Raw genomic sequence first — 21,008 nt, forward strand, 5'->3', positions numbered from 1 at the left:
TCATCCCACTGGCCATATTTCAAGGGCTCCGACAGCCACGGTGGCCGGTGGCTGCAATGCTGGGGGGCACCGGTACAGCCCATGCCACCCTGTACACCAGGGCTACAAGTCATTCCAGCAGGGACGCCAGTGTCCAGGAGAACTGCTCTGGAGGAAACAGGCAGTCGCTCTGTCCTCGCTGACCTCTGGGGTGACCTTGGCCAGTGCGTGCAGTGCTCTAGGGCCTTTATGTCTGAGCACGGAGGAGGATACCACTTCTGGAAGCATCTGAGGCCAGGCACAGAAGCAGCAGCGCACTGAGTGGTGAAGAGCCCAACCCCGGAGCTTGGGCTGTCTGAGTTCAAATCCCAGCAGTGCCATGCCCCACCTGTGCGCCTAAAGCTTCTCTGTGCCTCGGTTTACACAAAGGCAAGAGGTCAGCATCTAACCCCAGAGGAGTCAGAAGGGTCAAATGAGACCCTGTCCAGCAAGCACCTGGCACATAGCAGGGTCCCAGGATAATCGCCGTAATCATTATTACCCATTAGGACGTGTCGAGGTCTCTTGACAGAAGTACAGAACGATACAGGCACCCCAGTTACCTTAGAGCCAAGCTTCTAAGGTAGGGAACCAACTAGATCATTCATAGTACGGAGGATTCCCATCCTAGACGCCTTTAAACATCGTGAAATCTCTGAAGGGCTTTTCAAATAGGAATCAATCTCCCACATTGAATGGAATTCTTCAGAGACCTTCCTGGGAGGGACCCAGGCCCAGCGTATCCTTGAGGTCACTCTCATTGGTTTGCTGGTTTAAATGGGAGACTCCGCTTGAGTGTCCCTCGGCAGCGGCAGGCTGTGACGCTTTACAGGGCGCTCGGGCAGAGACACAAGTGTTGGCATGGGTCTGTCAGATTTTAGGGCCACTAAGAGGACCAGATGTTCAAAGTGGTCCCATGCACCCCCAAACCAGAGCATCCACCCCTCCCGCCAGTGGTCAGCTGCCAGATTCTCGGTGCAAGAGAACCAGGGTGAGTCAGGTGGCGTGTCCCCGCAGCAGACGGATGGTCACAGTCTATTTGGAAATGGCTGCAAATCAGTATTTTTACCTCTCCCCTGGAGAGGTCTGCAAAGCCTGAAACTGCCTGTCACTCACTCAGTGACTCCTGAGCACATCCTTCGAGCCAGTCCCGGTGCCGGGCGCCGAAGACACACCAGGTCCGCTGGATGAGCCCGAGAAGTGGAGATTTTCAACAGATTTTTATAATAACTGACAAAAACCTGACTTCACTGGCAGTCCGCCAGGAGGCTCAGCTCTGCCTTTATTAGCTGGGTGACCTTAGGCAAGTTGCTCGACCTCTCGGAGACTCAATCCCCTCACCTGTGAGATGGGAACAGCAGCGGGACCTTCCACATAAACTCACTGTGAGAACTGAGTAAATGCAAAGGAGGGCTTAGAATAGCTCCTGGCACACAGTAAGTGCTCAATTAATGTTTTGTTTTTTGTTTTTATTCTTAGCTGTAGTAATAGACTACTTGGAAGGGACTAAGTTCTGGATGTGAGTATATAATGTAAAAGAGGCATCTCACTCGGGGGTCAGTCAACTACAATAGTCAAATCCAGACTGGTGGCTTGTTTTTGTAAATAAAGTTTTATTGGAACGCAGCCACACCCACCACTTACATATCATCTGTAGCCGCTCTGCATGGCAGACACAGAGTTGAGTAGTTGCCAAAGAGGCTGAATGGCCATCAACATCTGAAACATTTACTATCTGGTCCTTTAAGTAAAGGCTTGCCAACCTCTGCTCTAATCCAAATGGGTGGGGGATGAGATCAGGGAAGGCTTCCTGGAGAAGGTGACAACCTAACTTTTGCTTGACCAGTATTAATTTTTGCTCTTCACAGAGTTCTGGAAGAGTATCCTTCGACCAGCAGGTTTGGGTAACAGAAAGGAAGCCACCAACCCCTACCTATATCAAATTCTATAGCAGAAGCCACCAAATGGGATCTTGTGGGGCCAGAAATGGTCCATACACCTGTTTTGCATGGCCTTCAGGGTGCTCAAAAACATCTGAGATAACATTAGAAGACCTATCATGATTATCTGCCTTTTTGGCTTCCATTAAAAATTCTGAGTATCTAGAACCCCATAGACCCACCCTCCCACGAACCCTCTTCCGATGGGATGCCTCCTTTTTAGAGCTCACCATGATTCCCACCATACCCACATCCTTCTCGTGTTTTATATGGATCTTGTGTCTGTGACCTCTGTTCTATTGCTGTCAAGAGCTTCCCTCACAGATCCTCTGGTACCCTAGCAACGCATGAGGTGGAAAAGTCAATCGCTGCCACCCTACAGATGGGAGAACCAGAGTTCAGAGAGGTTAAGTGACTTCCTTAAGGATACCCAGCTGGGAAATGAGAATGCTGGAGAGGAACCTTTGCCTCTAGTTCACTGCAGTCTTCAAGCCTTCAAACAAGAGGATCCGTCATCACTACCATTTTTCTAGAGCACTTTATGTGCTGTGCTCTGTTACATCCTTGAGTCTTTATTTACAGAATATAAAAGATCTTGGATCCGCATAGGATGCATAGAGGTTAAAAAGCAGATGTTCACCAAAGGACTAATGAGGCAAGAGGCAAAAACTCTGGAAAGATACAGACAAGAAGTGGACAGGTCTCAGAGGTCATAATCGATGAATCTAATGAACCAAACGAGCACTGATTAAGCCTCTGCTGGAAGCAGGTTATAGAGAGAGGTCTGGTTCCCTTTCTGAGGTTTGCACTCTCAGGGGGGTGCTGGTACCTATGCTCAAACAACACAAGGCAGATTGGGCTTCTGGGAAGTGCAAAGGGTAGTCACAGGTAGACTTAAGGATCTTCCCAGAGCACAGGGGTGGATTCGTGGATATGAGTGGGTCTTTATTTGGGCAGGCGGTGGACGGTGGGTCAACTGAGCCTCTTGGATGGGGCGGACAAGTCTGAGATCTGGGTGTTGGCAGGGTGGCCTCCTTCTGAAGCTGGCAGGGAAGGTCTGTCCTATGTCATGCTCTCCTAGCATCTGGTTGTTTCCTGGCAATCTCTGTCATTCCTTGGTTTGTAAAAGCATCACCCCATTATCTGCCTTCATCTTCACATGGCATCCGCCCTGTATGGGTGCCTGTATCCAAATTTACCCCTTTTTATAAAGACACCAGTCATACCGGATTAGGGGCCTACCTTACCCCTCACCCGTGCTAATGATACCTGCAATGACTCTCTTTTTAGATAAGGTCACATTCCAAGGCATGAGGATTAGGACTTCGACATAAGCATTCTTGGGGACACAGTTCAGCCCGTAACAGACAATCTCTTCGAGGTGTCAGGAAAGCATGGAGCCAGGAGGTGAGATTCTCACAACCCTTTCTGAGTCCCCGCCCCATGAGGACTGAAGACCTGAGTCCCCCCCTGTCATTCTAAACAGAATGAGAGTCCCTGGAGGTTCTGCTGCTGCTCTGGGGATTTGAGGGAGAGGTATGAGCAGCTGCAGGCACCCATCACTGAAAACAGGAGGGGAAGCCCTTCTCTCTTTTCATTACACTGTGGAAAACAGAAAACTCAATTTATTTAAGAACAAACAGGCTTTAACCTGAAGTTCATTCTCCCACTTGGTGACTTCTCAGCATCTACATGCAAGAGCAGCAGCCAGCATCGTGCCCCGGCCACACACTCCGAGAGACCTAGATTGGGAAAATAATGGCATTTTCTCGACAAATTATCTCCCAGCTGAAGTAATAACTTGTTTATAGATATGCCAATTCAGATTTTCATCCCCTTAACCTACCTCTGAAAGAAATGCGGTGGCGTCCCCACAGCAAAAAGGCAGCAGTTTCCCAATGCCCCCCTCCCTTCCCACCCCACCCCCGCTGAGCCTTTATTAATTTTAAGCCATTGACAGAGTCTCTTTGGAAACTAGGTGTTCACATCTCAGGTCAACAACATCCTCCTGCTCGGTTCCAATAAAATACACACTGTCAGAGATAAAGCAAATATTTCTCTGAGAAAACAGAACCACTGTGCTTTTACATACAAGCACCAAAGACCCAAGCCAATAAATTTTCCCAATGGCTGCCACAGAGTTGACTGGTCCTCTCTGGGATTCATGGTCATTCTGCAACAGGAGACCACTGCCTCAAACTCCCCTGGCTCCCTCAGCCTTCCCAGTCTACACTCGTATGGGTGGGAAAGACAGGTGCTGGGGTGACATTGAGCATTCGCTGCATGCCATGCCAGCACTGCATTAGGTGCTAGGTGCCTTTGAGAATCACACAGATACGGTGCCTTCTGCCCTCCTCGAATTACAGACCAGTGGGGGGGGGGGGGGCACACAGTCAAGCAGCCAAACAGGCACCCTGTCTATAAAGCCAGCTTGTAGTAAGAGATACACTTGAAAGAAACAAGGTATGGAGTTAAGAGAATAAGGATAGCCAGCAGGACTTGATCTGAGACGGAAGGAGGAGGCCAACCCCCCTGGCAGAGGGAAGGAGGCTCATGCAGGGCCACGAGCCATCTGGTGCCAAGAAGGATAGAGCCTGGGAATGCAGAACAGAGAGCAGGCCAGTTGGGCTTGACTGGAGAGATGCCAGGAACATGTCAATGGCCACGAAGCTGAATGGTGGGGAGAGTCAGGAGGTGTAAGGGGTAGGGTGGGGGGCACTGGGATTATATTCTGAATGCAGCAAGAAGCCACAGCAAAGTTTCAAGTGTGGGGATGCCATCATCCAGTCCTCTCTCTTAGGCAATCTCTCTCTCTCCTACCATACATATTCTTCAGAGTCAATTCTTGGGCGTGAGTCCTTGAATGGAATGAATTCTCTGGAATGAATTCCATATTGAACTCAACCTCAGCAAGGATGAGTGCTTTTGGAGAATAGCTGGGAACACGGGGAGGAAGACCATCATGTACAGGGACGCCGGGTCCTTGGAGTGGGGTGGGGGGATGTCTCAGAGGAGGAGACCCGAGAAGCAAGGGGAGAGGGCTCAAACCACGCCCTAGGCTGCCTGGCGGTTGCCCAGAGAGGTACAGCATGGAGGTGTCTTCATGAAAAGTCAGAAGGGATTTCCTGCAGAAGTTCAATTACTGCCTGACTTTATATGCAGAGATGTACTTATGGGCCTATATTCAGCGTTTCTAAGTTTACATGGTGGGAACGCTTATGATTTTCCCCAAGAACTGGCCAGGACAACTTTGAGCTTGGTGATGGAATTACGAGGGAATGAGTGACCTCCTTTAACATCCCCTCTCTATGCTCCTGGGCAGGTCATTTAACTTCTCTTTTGCCTCAGTTTCCGCACCTGTAAAACAGGAATGATAACGTAACATCTCCATCTCAAGGACCTGGGTGGATTAAAATATAAGAATCCACACTGAGCACTCGGGAGAGCGACTGGCCTAACTGTTCAGCAAAGGGTCAGTTGCTATGGTTGTTCCTATCACAGGAACCTCCGCAACAGTTAGGGGCACCTGGTATTTGTCCGATGTGTGTTGGCCGCCTACGTCATGCTTGAAAATTTAGTATGGAAGTCATCAGGGCAGGGGCAGGGGGAAGAGCCGTAGGTTCAGAGATATTTACGACATTATTTGTTTAGAATAACAACAAAAGTATCTAAACATTCAACACTAGAGAAACCGCAGCATTCGCCGAAAAAACATCAACTCAACCAAAAACTATGCACTAATTTGAATGATTGATATGGAGACCTCAAAAGGCTTTAATGGTGTTTACAAAATGGCATTTAGTGGATATGAAAAAGACAGAGAGAAACAATGGATATAGCAATCCGGAAGAGACGATGAAGGAGGGAACACGGTTTTGGGTTGGAAAGCTGGGTCATGGGTGAAGTTTTCAAAAGACAGTGAACACAGGGAAATACAAAATAAACTGCACAAAAAAATGAGACCCAAACTTGTGGGCACTTTGGGAGATTTGGAACATGGAATTCCTTGGAAAGCTACTGTCCCTTCCCTGGGATGGTGAACACCTTCCTGGAAGGTGAGATAGTCCATCGCTTAGTTCTTCTGATACTTAGCTAACCTTATTCTAGGTACTTGGGTGTCTTTTTCACTGTATCTTATTTTTTAATGAATGGTAATAGAATACATCACAATGCACTTAATGAGGGCCTACTACATAAAATATTGGTGCAGAATGGCCACCAGCACAGCTCCAAGAGGAAGGGCCTCTCACTAATGAATACGATAAACGAAGATGGACCAGGACAACAGCAACTAACACTACTCCCCACACACCAGGCATTGCTCTGAGTGTTTTATGGGAATTACCCCCTTTAATCCTCATATCCAGCCTCGGATGCAGCTGTAGCCACGTGCAGATGAGAAAGGGGATGCTCAGAAAGAGCTAAGGACATGCCCAAGGTCACATGGTCAGTTACAGAGCCAGGGTCTGGACCCCAGACTCGTCCCCAGGGCCCCTCCTCTCACCACTTTGCCATCATCACTTTCCCAGATGCCCAGCCACGAACTGCTCACCCTCATCTCTATGTCAGATACAAGGTCTCTATTGAGACCTGGCCTTCCAGAGCTCAAGCCCAGCCTGAGACACTGGGCTCATCTTGAGAAACCAAGGCCTGGGTAAGGAGAATCCATTGTGTGGATGAGGGATGAGAGTCTGTAACTCAGACTGGAGAATTTTTTAAGGCCCTCTTGGGAAACTTCAGTGGCCTCAGAAAGATCTTGAGTGTGTGTGCAGGGGAGCTCCAGGGGAGGGTGGCAAGCATGAGTGAGCAGAGGGGGGATACAGAGCCCCGAGAGGGATGGAAACCCTTCCCCTGCCCAGCTGGGACAGAACAGGCCAAGCAGCCCCAGCGAGATCAAGAGTCTCTGGTGCTCTTTCCACCTCAGACCTCACTCAAGGTGCTGGATCTTTTCCTCACAGAGCAAGAGAAGAAGCTGACGCAATTCCTGTCAAAGCTGACAACATGAAGTAAGGCGCGCACGCACACAGTCAAAACGGTAATAGCAGCAGGAACGAACATCTATCAACTGCTTCCTTGGGCCCAAGAGTTGTCTCATGTACCCTTCCTAATGAAGTGGGGACGACTATCGGCCCCATCATACAGGCAGGAAAACTGAGGCTTACTTGTTCTCTTAAGGTCACAGGGTCATGATCTTGATCCAGGCAGCTTGTCTCTCTCAGGAACACATGCACACGGCAACGTACACACAAACAATATTCAGAGTTGCGTCCACACACACGAGACATGTGCCTACACATATGGACAAACGTGGCACAGATGACAGAGACAGGCACAGATGTGTACACGGAGGGCTGCCCCAGGGAAGACACGCGGCCCCGTCTCCATACAAGGGCCACCACTTTGCACACCTCCAGGGGGGACGATGCGCACAGAACCCAAAGCAAATAGAAGCACAGAGCTTTCAGGAGGGGAAACTCAGATCAGAACATCGGTATCCAGAGATCCCCTGGCTAAACACACGGCCTTGCTACCCCGAGCCACCTCTCGACGCTGCTGACACTGTCGATCCACGGCGTGGTGGTGCAGAGCAGGGGTCGGATGCCGCGGAGGGAGGCGACTCCAGCCTGGGAATGAATGTGCCGCTTGTCGGCTCTGCCACAGGCAGCGGCACAACACGCTGCCCTGTTTCTCCTGGAATCGGAGCCCTGAGTCCGTTCCAGAACTCATTTTCACGTCTTTCTTCCAACAGACACAAGGCCCGCTCAGTTCTAGAGAGTTGGTGCGGCTGCCAAGGCCCGGTGGAGGGAGAAGGCCTTGAAAAGTGACTTTATGAAACATCCCTGCTCGCGGAGGCCAAGCCACGAGGCCCGAGCGGCTGACTTTCCATTCAGCACCGCCCCACCCAGAAGGAGCAGGGGCCCGGTGACAGCCAGCCCTTGTTCTCACCCGCTGGGAGCCCCGGGGAGTCGGAATTCACGGGGATGGCATTCGAGAACCCTTGGCAGTGAACCCCGCTTCTGGCATCTTCCTCGGGGGCCACGGCTTGCTGTGATCAGGCGAGACGGCCTGATGCAGGGACCGGGAGACGTCTGTCTGCTGCGGGGCCTGGGCAAGCCGAGACACCCGGGCTGAGACCAAGGCAGGCAAGCTGTCGCCTGCGGGTGCCCCTGGTGTGCAATGAGCGTGAGCTCTTTCATACCCCTTCCTGTCTCGGCTACCTCCCAACCACGTGGAAGGGCAATGCAGACGAGGATCTCACCCGTTCACCTCTCCATCCACTCAATAAATATCTACTGGGCACCTACCGTGCGCCGGCTGTAACGGTTTCAGGCACGCATGGCGGTGAATACAACAGGCTCCACCCTCACGCGGCTGATTCTCGAAACTGTCCCGCTCTCCCTGGCCCTCCCCCAATTAATAGCCTCCCTCAATTAATTAAGGGACCACGTCCCCTCCCTGTGCATCGGTGAGGGCTCTCCTAGGCTCCTTGTGAACCAGCATCTGGGAGCCACCAAACTCCCCGCTTGGGGCTCAAACTAGACTGAGTTGGTTCCCATCTCTTGCAGCCAAGACTTCTGCCCAAGAGATTAGGAAAGAGAGCGGGGAAGACAAAAAGCAGGTTTGAGAAAGCTGCGGGGAGCCGGTGAGTCATTTGCTCATCTGGAAAGCAGATGGGGAGACGCGTGGAGTGAAGGAGGCCCAGGGGAAGAAGAGAAGCTGTGTTCCCTCCAACCTTCTCCCACAGCCCTCGGAAGCTTGGGGTGGGGGTGGGGGGCTCAAAAGGGACCAGGAGGCCCTTTAGGACAAAGAGGAAGGTGCTGACCAGCTCAATGGGTCATTCAAAAGAAAACAAAAGAAGTGACCTTTTCTTCTCTGCATGCATTCAGTGTCCTTAAGAGAAATTATTTGGAGTGAACATGCTAGGCCCTGGGCCGGGTGTGGGGATGCAAGGCAAAATCAACAATGGAGCACAGAGTATCTCTTCCTGCAGGGGTCAGAGAGACTTCCAGAAGTCACTCTTGTTACTGGAGCCCCTTGCCCTTATTCATTCCTTCCTTTGCCTGCTCACCACCCATCTGTGGGGCACCAGCCGAAACCAGCTCCATAAGGAGTCCGGTGTGGCCTATGGCCTTGGGAATCAGGCAGGTCTGCATTCGCATCCAGAATCTGCTCCTATAGGCTGCGCCAGCCTGAGCAAGCTACTCAGCCTCTCAGAGCCTCAGTTACCTGCCCCGTGCAATGGAAATCATGCCGATTTCTTTGAGAGGAATGAACAGGAGCATGCTTTTTAAAGCCCTTACTGGGCCCAGAGATGCACACTTGGTAAGTGCTCAGTGGTATATCTGAAGTTATTACACATCCTCATGGAGTCGACGGAGCCAGAGCCTCTGGGGCGTCACAGCACTGCCCCTCTGGAGGCAATCTCAGCTTCCTTGGGTGGGGGGGGGTCCACACTCAGTCCTGAGTTTCATACCTGGATGCTCACAATTGCTCACTCCGAAATTTCCTCACCATGTACCCGATTTCCAGCCTCACACTGGAAACATCCCTCCAGTTCATTCAAAACCCGCTTGGGGGGGGGGGGTGCACGATACTCTTGTTTGGTATGTTTTTAGCTTCTAGAAAAATAAGAAATGTTAGATTTTGGGGGGGAAGGGACCTCAGGAGGCCCTCTTGTGACATTTTGAGGCTTGTTCTGAGTTCAGAGGCCAGATTTAGACAGCACCGAAGACCCAAATTGAGTTCTAGAAACTGGGCCAAAGGATCTGCCCATAATGACACATATCAAAAGCGGAGAAAGCCTTAGTTGAGATGAAAAAAAAAGAGAGAGAGAGATGAAAATTACAAAGACCTCCTTCCAAACCGCCTTCTAAAAGTGAACAGAAAGTGCAGGAAGCTGCCCAAGTGCGCCCCAGCCTCCCCCTCCAGAGCTAGAAAGAGTAACAGGTCCATTTCCAACTTGCAATTTAATTCTATTTTGAAGTTTACTGGAAAGCAGAAAATAAGAAAGGGCCTGGAGAGAGGCCGGCAGTTTGAAGACAAAGATGACGCTGAAACACACGTTAGACCAAAGAACTCAAGGGGCCTGGCGGCTCGGGCCCCCCGTATCTTGACAGTCCTCAAGCTCCCTCGGGTCCAGGCAGACTCTCAATGACGACTGCACGCTCTAAACCACAGTTACCTTCCTTGCTCCTCATGCGAGGAGACAAGATGGGACGGTCGCAGAGTGAGAGAGAATACCCGCTGAACGTACTCAGCTGTCTGCCAAGCGCTGGTATTTGAAGGGTGTGCGTAAGGTTGGGTGTTAGCTGCAGACAAGGGACTCCAAAGGAACTCTCAGAACGTCACCAGGTGACCTGCAGGGACTCTGAGGCGACCAGAGTCCAGCTTGGAGGTCCTGCGGGGACAGAGAATGACCGGCCACACCGGGAATGGCCAGCTCAGACCCCCCACAATGCCCCACCGCTTGCCTTTGCTGCTATGGGGTTTACCTTGCCCGTGCCACACGCAGAACCAAAATCGTGACCTGCTCTGGGCCCGGGAACCTCCACGCCTGGGTCTGAACCCTGCAACCCAGCCCTCATGGGCTGGAGGACTTGGGGGGCAAGTTAGCCAACCTGCGCTTAGACACGGATCATAGCAGCGCATGCGTCACAGCCTGGTGGTGAGGCCAACACAGGCTCACGTAGGCCAAGCACTCAACCTGGCACCTGGAGCCGTAAATTGGAACTAAAAAATATTAGTTGTAGCTGCTACTGCTGATGTTGATAATAAAACCCGGAATAACAGCATTATAACCCCCTTCGCGGCACTAGTTTGCTGATAAGAGTGCTGTTAAGGCCAAGAGCTATCTCTTTAATGCAATTTGCTCCCCAATTAATTAATTATATTATATCCAAATTGAATTATATTGTCTCACTCTCCAAGGAACTGGCAGCTTCACCTTGGGCTGCTAAAAATGTCCTGCCACCAAAAATTGCTTATAAGGCATCCCTGTCATTTCACTCGACGAAAGGAAGTTTATTATTTTTTGAAGGAGTCTTTTGGCCGGGAGGCCTCGTGACACTGAATTGAGAAAAATCACTTCTAAGAGCAGCCGAAACGCTCCTTGGCTGGCTCTGAGTTATAGGGTCACGTCTTGAGAGGGTGACTTTTCCAAGACCTCCAATCTCTGACGGCTCCGGTCAAAAGAGCGCAACCATGAAAACATCCCACTATAGCTTTGTCCTGGGAGGATGACCCAGTGCCTATCTGGCTTCAAAACGTAGTCAGGCACTCCAGAAACCATCCAAGAAGTAAAGCCTGATGCTGACGGCCTCTCTGATGGGCAGGGGGCCCATCTTACCGACTGTGGGGGGCACAGACAGTCCAGCTGTTAAATCGTGAAATCCACGGCTGACACTCAGCCCCGCTCTCAACAGTAGGTGGCGAGGCGGCCCAAGGTGGGAAGGATGTTTTCTTTCTGCTGGCCCATTATTTTTAGAAAGCCCCTTCACACTTCTTGGGAGACACAGCAGGGGAAACCAGATCTTACCCCCCCGCCCCAAGAGATCAGGTTTTCAATGGGCAGGCGCCCAGAGACTCTTAATCTCACGCCAACTTGACTTAAAGGGCGTGTGTGAAAAGTACGTGCAAGATGGCTTTTCTGGGCCCCCAAATCTGCCCCCCCATCAAGTTATCCACAGATCCTGCAGCTGGTGAGGTGGACTTTACGTTCTCTGGGCTACAGTTCAGCCCAAATCTAAGGGAATCGTTCACATGAAAAATACGTGAATAGCACCCTTAGACGTATAGAGGTGTGGAAGGCATAATACTCATACCCATGTGAGGTGGTCCTAGCACGCATGCACACAGGCGCGCACACACACATACACACACACCAAGGGTTCCAGAACCCCAGCTTAACTTTGCCTGGATTCAACCACCGCGCGCTGCCCATGGTGTAGAGACCAGAATAAAACCCATGTAAACAGATTAAACGCCATGACAACCAAATTCCAATCTTACAAACACCAAGGACTGGAGTGGGGGAAGGACTCGGTCTGACATGAGCATTTCTTGGGCAGAGCAGGGAAGGGAGAAGTCAGAGAAGGCTCTTGAGAATTGAAATAATCAAAGTTCTTTCCAACTCTGCTGGGAATTCTTCTCGTCCTTGGGTTCTCCCAGTCAACCACCATCCACCATCTTGGAAGGTGGCCCAACTGATGGAGCTCCAAGGAGATCCAATGACATTTACTTTCCCAGCCCAGAGACACTGCAATAGGGGTGTGTCTCCAGCTGCGGTGTTGTTTTCCTAATGGTCCTGTTGGGAAAAGGGAGGAAGGAAGAGATGTATAACTTGTCAAATCCTACACCTGATTTACAATCCAGCCGTGTTCACTATATTTGTACCTGTTCAGGACCTGACTCCAGTGCCTCACATGGGCTGAGTGTGGCCACAGGGTGAACAGGTATGGTGACACTCCTCGCTTTTTCCCCAAAACTCTGGATCTCTCAAGCAGAGATACACCATAAGGCAAAGTACACCCCACCAAGTATCCCAACCTCACAGAAGGACAGATTTGAACACTCAAAAGAGGGGTCAGTCCTGGTTCTTGGCACAGAGATGTTCACAGGGCCTTCAATGCTGGGAGAAAAATGCATTTGGTGCCTGCTAAATCCTGCTTTCCCCTTCTTCTGGCCCACACCAAACATTCTCACAACACCCTTCCAAGCTCGGCTATGGTGGCGCTTTTCCAAGAAGGCTTCCCATGGTGCCTCAGACTGGTCCAGGCCACCCCTTGCACACTCTAATGAACCTCAGTCTCCTCCACTAAACTATAAACTCCAGGAGATTAGAGGATGTGCCTATGGGCTTCACCATTATACCTCCAGCGCCTAGCCCAGAGCCTGACACACAGTAGACACTCACTGCATACAGCCCACAGAAACACACAGACACAGTTGGCCTAGCTGTGCCCCAACGCTCTAGTCAGAAAAGAGGTGGCATCTGATGACAAGATACGTATATGTATTGCCAGCGCACACCTCTGTACTTTGGGGGTCCAGGGCTGGTTCTATACCCTCCTGGGACTCCCTAGCAGTCATGCTCAGTGGCCACACGTGAGCAAAGAAGGGAGCTGTTCTCACTGTGTCTTCTTCAATTCTGTCTTTGTCCAGCTGGCATCCGGGCATCGTGGGGTCAATGACATTGACATATATCTTTTCTCGTTTTCTGTATTTCTAAGGCTCTGGCACTGCAGTGGCGGGGGGGCCTCCCAGGACTAGCCAATTCTTACACACAGCAAAGGGTCGGCCAGGGACACACATTTTGTATACAAAACAGGCGATTCCTAGACTGGACCCGGCACCGCCCCAACTCCCACCTTATCTAGCTCACACATAAGCCAGTACCTCTGCTGCTCTAAGTCACGTCGGGGCAGACACCAGGCCGCTGGAGACCACCCTTAGAACCGAAGCCCCCTGGTATTATCCAGACCAGCCAGTCCCAAGCCATTCACTCTGCCCTGCCTCGCCTTTCCTCTGGGAACCCCAATAAGGCTCCAGCCTAGACTTTCCCCTCCCTCCTGATCCGAACGTGCTGTTTCTCCCCTAGGAAGCCCTGCCTTGAGTTTCCAGGGGAACCGTGAGGAAGATGAAACTTTTCTTTAAACAGCACTGGCCTCCCCATGTCATCTCTGGGTCACCTTTACAAGGTAAGACCTGGGCACGGGACAAGGGGTGGGTGTGTGGGCAGGTCTCCTTATGACTGTCCTGCCCTGCCAGGCCACGCTCCCACGGCAGCCCCCACTCCCCCACTCCATCTGACTCATCATCTTGGCCCGACTGTAACCACAGGAAACCTCGGCACAGGCAATCGGAAAGGAGAAAATGAACATTTCTGCTGAGCGAGGTGAAAGTCAGAGACGGGGAGCTTAGTGTCCTGGGGAAGACTGGGGCTGGACCACCTGCATGTGCGTGAGTGCCAGGCCCGCCACCTGCTCAGCTGTTCCCACCCTGAGATGCCCTTCCCCACCTGCAGAACAGAGTTCTGGAAGCAAGAGGCTGGGGGCGAGGATTTAATAAACACTTTAATGCAAAAGTGCCCAGTTCATGGTCAGTGCCACCATTCTTCACTCTGCCTTCAAACTGGGTGTTCGAGGGAATCAGACCAACCCCCAGGGGGCAAAAAATCACCCCAACACTTATGCCTATTGTGTGCTTAATGATATGTGCCCGGCAGCACGTACAATGCTTGGTTTACACATCAGAAACTGACCTCACACAGCAAGCCACCAGGAAGGGATGATCATCATCCCATTTTACAGATGACAAAACTGAGGCTCAGAAGAGAGGATGAGCCCACTGTCAACCTCCCCCAATCCTTGTCCCCTGACTTTAACAAATATAGACTGAGCTTGGTGTCAGGGCCTGGGAGCCAAGGACACAGCAACACAGCTATGGTTCAAGTCTTTACGGATCTTACAGGCCAGTGGGGAAGAGGGGCATGAAGGGGTGATTGTGGGATAAACGGAGAGCTGCACACAGGGAAAAGAACAATGAAGGAAAAGAAAGGGTCCGGGGAGGCCTACCAGAAACCTGGAGATCTGGGGAGGCCACCTTGGGGAAGAACATTCCAGGCAGAGGGAGCAGCAGGCGTGAAGACCCTGAAAATCATTCAGGGGTTGGCATGTTTGGGGAACTACCAGAAAGCCAAGGTGGTGGTGGTGACTTGGTGACAGGAGGGAAGCAGATGACAGGAGCAGGGCAGGGCTTCTCAACCTCATCAATTCTGACATTCTGGACCAGAACTTTTTTTTTTTTTTTTTTTTTTTTGTAGGGTTATCCTGTGCACTGGAGAATGGTTAGCAGCATCCCTGGGCTCTACCCACTAGCTGCCAAGTAGCCACCCCCCAAGTCACGACAGCCAAAAATGTCCCCAGACATTGCCCACTCTCCACTCCCACCCCTGCTGGGAGCCTCCAGGGTATCCAGGGTAGAGAAGGGGATTCCTTTTTTTTTTTTTTTTTTTTTTTTTTTTTTGAGAGACAAAGTGCCAGTAGGGGGAGGGGCAGAAAGAGAGAGAATCCCAAGCAGACTCCACATCCAGCACAGAGCAGGACACAGGGCTCCATGTCACAACCCTGAGATCATGACCTGGGCTGAAATCAAGGGTCAGACACTTGACCAGCTGAGCCACTCAGGTGTCTCGGAAGGCGATTCCGAACGACCACGCTATTTCAGGGCAAAGCAGAAGCCCACGCCAATGGAGTATATAGAACTGGCCTTTCCGTGACCCGGTTAGTGGAAAGGATGCACCCCACCCGTCCGGAGCACTGCTTGGGGAAAAGTCCGTTCCTCCACTCAGCAGAACTGCGAGATCCCTAGGAGCAGCCCTGGGCCCCTTCACCAGCTCCCCAGTGCCTCGCACGGGACCTGGACCCCGAAGCACAGCAGATGCCTGGGAGTGTTTGAGAGAGATAGCAAAACTCCCGCAAGCCCCGTGGTCCAACCCCAACCCCGGCAGCTCCTGCAGCCAAGGGCCTGCCACCATCAGCTGATGCTGGCTCTACAAGTGGCCCCAGAGGAGCTGCGACCCCCGCGGCCAGACCGACGGCCCTCATGTCCAGGTTCCCCAATGGGTGGAATTCAGGGTCCAGGTTCCGCCGGAGAGCACGACAGTCACAGAGCTCTCGGCTGCTGCGTCCACGGGTGACGGCCCTGCGCAGCGCACAGCTGCACGATCACAAAAGGCCTCTTAGAATAAGGGCACGAGGATGGAGACGTGTGTGGTGTACGGCCGGTGAGCCGGGGGCTGGAGAAGAAGCCATGCAAATCAATGCCCTGGCCGAGCTGAGCAATCTGCCCTTTGTGTGGCATCTATGCGTGCTACTGGGGTCGGGGTCAGTGTAGACATCAAATAGGGACCAAGCAACGACCTCAGTTCACGTGGACTCTTCACACGCTGCAGGACTTCACTTAACAGTTTAGGTGAGACATTGTACATAGCCTGTAACTCCAAAGGCATGAACTGCTGGCTGGGTTTTGCGCCTGACAGATGGAGGGAATCGGCAGGAGGGGATAGCACAAAGGGGCAAGGTGGTATCCCCTCTTGCATTTGTTAACAGCCATTTCCAAGAGAAAAGAAAATATCGCTGTGCAACATCACAGATGTATTCTTAATTTATCCTCGCAATAGCCTCATGGGGCAAACAGTGTCCCATTTTATCAATGTGGAAACTCAAGTCTGGAGAGATCAGGAATTGTGGCTTTCAGTATCCAGCTAGTAAGCCTTAACTCCTACCACATTCCCCTCACTCTCTCAGCTCTGGCCCCACCAGCCTTCTGTGGTCCTGCCCCAGGACATTCGCACAGGTTGTTTCTTGTGCCTGGATTACTTACTCTCTCCTCCCTTCTTCGCCAGGCTCACTCCACTTAATCTTCACATCTCACCATATTCATCTGCCAAGAAGCCTTCGCTGGCCCTTCTCCAGACCAAACCACCCTATTAAAAGCTGTCTTATCATCATGGCTTCTTTTTCTGTATCAGGACTTGTAAAAGTTGCAGTTTAACAGAAGAACCACTGTGGCTGGCTCCCCACTGTATGCATACCCGTCAGATTCCAGAGGCCAAGACATTCTCCGACATTCCCCTCCCAGAGACGTGGATCTTATTCCCCTTGAAACTGGGCTAGCCATAGTGACTTGCTTGACCAACAGATTGTAGCAGAAGTGATGTCCTGGGAGCTCAGAGCCCAGGTGATAAGAAGTTCTTGCTGGGAAGTGTTCTTCCCACTCTTGGGAAGCCTCCTTTTGGAACCCAGCCATCATTCTGCAAGAATCCCAAGCCACATGTGCTCTAGTAAGACAGCTCCAGATGAGCTCCCAGCCAGCAGCCAGCACCAGCTGCCAGGCATACGAACGAGACATGCTGAGCATCCAACCCAGCCAAACTTTTAGATGCCCGCAGCCCGTATCCGACTGTAACACATGCAAAAATCCAAGGGAGAACCATCCAGCTAAGCCCAGTCAAACCACAAAACTTTATGAAATAATCGCTGCTTAAGCCTCAAAGTTGGTGAGCAATTCAGTAGATCGCCAGGACCCCACAGGATCCAGGTTAGGTGTACACACTTGAGGCAGCGGCCACAACTAGATACGTAATAAATATATTTTTACCTGTTGATTCAATGAAGAATTGAATGTGTGAATTAACTAATGGTAGAGGTGGTATTTGATTATACAAATTCAATCTGTACCAGATTATACAAATTCAAATCCCCCTTCTCTTTTCTTTTGAACCATAATGTAATGTTCCCTTAAAAAGGAAAACGTTAAAAAAAATAATGTCCATCATATTTGCTACAGGTTTTGGAGGAAAAGTGGAACTCCAGCTCAAACACAGTGTTGTCACAAGATAATAATCTCAGCAGCTTTCTATCCCAGAGGAAGTTCAGATTAAAAAGTCAGCTTGCGGGGAACCTGGGTGGCTCAGCCGGTTAAGTGTCTGCCTTCAGCTCAGGGTCCTGGAATCAAAATCAAGTCCCATATCTGGGCAGCCCAGGTGGCTCCGTGGTTTAGAGCCGCCTTCAGCCCTGGGCGTGATCCTGGAGACCCGGGATCAAGTCCCACGTTTGGCTCCCTGTATGGAACCTGCTTCTCCCTCTGCCTGTGTCTCTGCCTCTCTCTGTCTTTCATGAATAAATAAATAAAATCTTTAAAAAAAAAAAATCAAGTCCCACATCTGGCTCCCTGCTCCTTGAGGAGCCTGCTTCTCCCTCTCCCTCCGCCCCTCCCCCTGCTTATGCATGCTCTCTGTCAAATAAATAAAGTCTTTTAAAATAAAAAAGCACCGGCTTGCTCTTGTGTTGTCTCACCATGGTACTGCAGAGGCCAACAACTTTTTCTGTAAAGGATCATATAATAAATAGTTTCAGCTTTGCAGGCCATAAAGGTCTCTGTTAACAACGCTCACCTCTGCCAGAGGTGAAAGCTGCCATAGACAGTAAGTAAATGCATGGGTATGGCTGTATCCCAATAAAACTTTATTCACAAACATTAACAGTGGGCCAGATCTGCCCATCCCTGGTAACAGAGTATAATACAATCATCCTTAAATTCAGGAGTGATCGTATTGTTTGCAGACCCAGTGAAACTGGTAATGCTCCCAACAGAAATAACTTTCAGCACTTAACACTGCACTGCAGACAGCAGCTTTCATTGTATTTTAGCAAAGGTCAAGCAGGTTCAGACGCCAAAGATGTAAGAAGAACCAGTAAAAAAAAAAAAAAAAAAAAAAAAAAGTCACATATAGGGAAAAGTCTGATCCATCAGTCGCTTTGTCTTCTGTAAACTGGGGGAGGGAAAGCCTGATCCCTTTGATTTGAGTATGGGATGCCTATTGCCAGCTCAAGGGAGCAACGTTCCATGACAGTAGTGTTTGGAGACCATCAAGGGAGCTCATGGCAAAGAGAACTTCCCCTCGTATGCTCTCAATGAACCATTTGTTGATAAATAACTGGATCTATGTCCATTATAATGAGAGTAATCCACCTGTTACTTATTAGCCCATTCAACATCAGAGCTCAATTACTGGTTGAAGTTTATTCAAAGCAGCAAAACATTTCTAATGGCTTCCTTACTCATTTGTCTTTGCAGGATCAAGCCTTTAATTTCAGAGAGAACTATGTAGCTTGGCCAAAATTGAACTTAGGTATACATAAAGCACGGTGCACAAATTACGGCTGGTACCCAGACTCTAGATATCAGAATTATACAGTTAATTTTTTTTAACTTTGTGTTTTAAAATAGAGAATCTATACATTTAAATTTTAAATGACTACTGTTAATTCGCAGATAATAGAAATTTGCCATGTTAGTTATTATTAGCATTAATGGCTCAATATATAAAGAATCTGATTTCACAAAGCAGTTTTTAAAAACAGTACTGTGTCATTTTATTTCTAGGCCAGTCCCATGATTAATAGGTTATAACCATCCTCATCTTAAAGACAAAAAAAGTGAGGTTCATCATAAGTATCAGTGATCGCCCCATGGTCACAGCCTATAAGGGGCAGAGACAAGGTTGCAGACCACACCTTCTAGTTCTAGTGCCCTTGCATGGGAACACCTCAACTGAATGGGGTAGCTCCTCTCAGAATTAACAGTGACAGCTATTTCTACTATTCTTTGCAAAGTTTAGCACCATTCAAAAAAAAAAAAAAAAGTTAGCCTCGGCTAATTACTCAGATTTTTTTTAGCTAGGGGTCCAAACGTTCAATTGAATGGGTGTGCATGTTATTTGTTACACCATATTTTTCAAGAGAGGCGAATGTCCAATAATGACCCAAGGGCTTGGCTTGGAAGCAAATTTCAATCAAAAACATCAATTTACTGCCTAAATTTGCTTCCATTTCAATAACTGAATCTTTCTTGATTGACTCAGTAAAGCCCACTTCAGATTTAAACACCAGGGTGGGAGGTGAGCTGGTCCAAGCCAGATGGCCTTGTCTTTGGGACCTCATCAAACACGAGCCAGCTGCCTCTGCGACAGTGCCCGAGAACCTCCATGGATACTAGATACGCATACATTGTCCTTCCCCCACTAGCTGGGCTCACCCTGGGGCTACTTTCACTTTGCAACCTGGTTTACCTTGGTAGAGCAACCTTTTAGATCAAACAGTAGGATCCTGTGAAAAACCAGCAAAAAAATTAAGAATTGGACATACATATTTTGATCTTAAAAGAAAAAACACACCCATGCCTTGCCTCTCCCTGTTGTGGGCCAGGGGAGCTCGAGACAGGAATTTCATTGTGGAGCTTCTGAGAAATCTTTGCTAATTAAGGAGCGGCAGGCTGTATTTTTCCAAAGAGGACCGCAACTGTAACCCACCCCATATATTCTTTGCCACACACACCCCATCTCCCCATCCCAGTAGAGGGGTAGGGTCTCTCTTTCCAGCTCCCAGAATCCATTCCTCCCAGAATCTAGGTGGGCCCCGTGACTGTTTGGAGCAACAGAATATGGCAGGAATGATACCGTGCCAGTTCCCTTGGTAGCCCTCACCTCCCTGCCAGCCTCCACTTCTGGCCTCCTGGAGGCCAGCTGCCTCAGAGAAGGTGTTGCTACTGTGAGTCCATTCTGCTGTGAGAGAACGTCATGGCAAAAGGCTTAGGGGGAGAAGGTGCCTCACAGGGAGAGGAGCTCAAGAAGAAACACGATGGCAAACATATGGATGAAGAAATCCTTCTAGAAGTGGATTGCCCGGTCCCAGTGGTGGCCACGTGGAGCAGAAGCAAACCACCCCCCAGAGCTCTTCCTTTATATAAATCCCGGATCCTGACAAAATCAGGAATAACACAAAATGGTTGTTTCAAGCCACCAGGTGCTCAGACGGTTGGTTTTACAGATAATAGAGAACTGGTAACACATGTTTTTCTTTGTATTTGAAACATAAGAGGGCGCCCATGTGGCTCAGTTGGTTGAGCATCCGACTCTGGTTTTGGCTCAGGTCATGATCTCTGGGTCATGAGATCGAGCCCCACATCCAGCTCCACACTCAGTGTGGAGTCTGCTTGAGATCCTTTCCCCCTCCCTCCCTCTCTGCTCCTCCTCCAACTTGTGCATGCTCTCTCTAAAATAAATAAAATCTTAGGAAGAAATGTTGAGAGAAGCCAAACACAATACAATGATTCCCAATATGATTCCATTTTTTATAAATTCCAAGAATAATCAAAATTAATGCACACTCACAGATAGAAGAAAAGGATGCTTAGGGCAGTGGGGACTTGGGGTTGCTTGTAAAGGGACTCAGGGAAATTTTATGAGGAAATGCTCTATGCCTTGCTCTAGGTGGTGGAAACATTGCTGTATATGACTCTTAAATCTCTGAACTAACATTTTAGATCTGTTCATTTTATTGTATGTTAATTATGTCTCAATTTTTTTTTTTAAGAGGGCTTCACACCTAGCATGGAGCCCAACCTGAGGCTGGAACCCATGACCCTGAGATCAAGCCCCTAGCTGAGATCAAGAGTCAGAAGCTTAATGACTGAGCCACATTGGTGCCC

The 21,008-nt window shown here is 49.8% G+C and overlaps 1 protein-coding gene and 1 long non-coding RNA gene across 2 annotated transcripts in view; one reads left to right on the forward strand and one right to left on the reverse strand.

Moving 5' to 3' along the window:
* Positions 1-21,008, reverse strand: part of XYLT1 (xylosyltransferase 1) — a 304,358-nt gene that overhangs the window by 240,741 nt on the left and 42,609 nt on the right.
* Positions 11,978-13,996, forward strand: LOC111096294. Its single transcript, XR_005360887.1, has 3 exons — positions 11,978-12,409; positions 13,555-13,654; positions 13,797-13,996. It is a non-coding gene; the product is annotated as an uncharacterized LOC111096294 (long non-coding RNA).

The sequence above is a fragment of the Canis lupus genome, chromosome 6 (assembly GCF_011100685.1).
Source record: "Canis lupus familiaris isolate Mischka breed German Shepherd chromosome 6, alternate assembly UU_Cfam_GSD_1.0, whole genome shotgun sequence".
Classification (NCBI taxonomy): domain Eukaryota; kingdom Metazoa; phylum Chordata; class Mammalia; order Carnivora; family Canidae; genus Canis; species Canis lupus.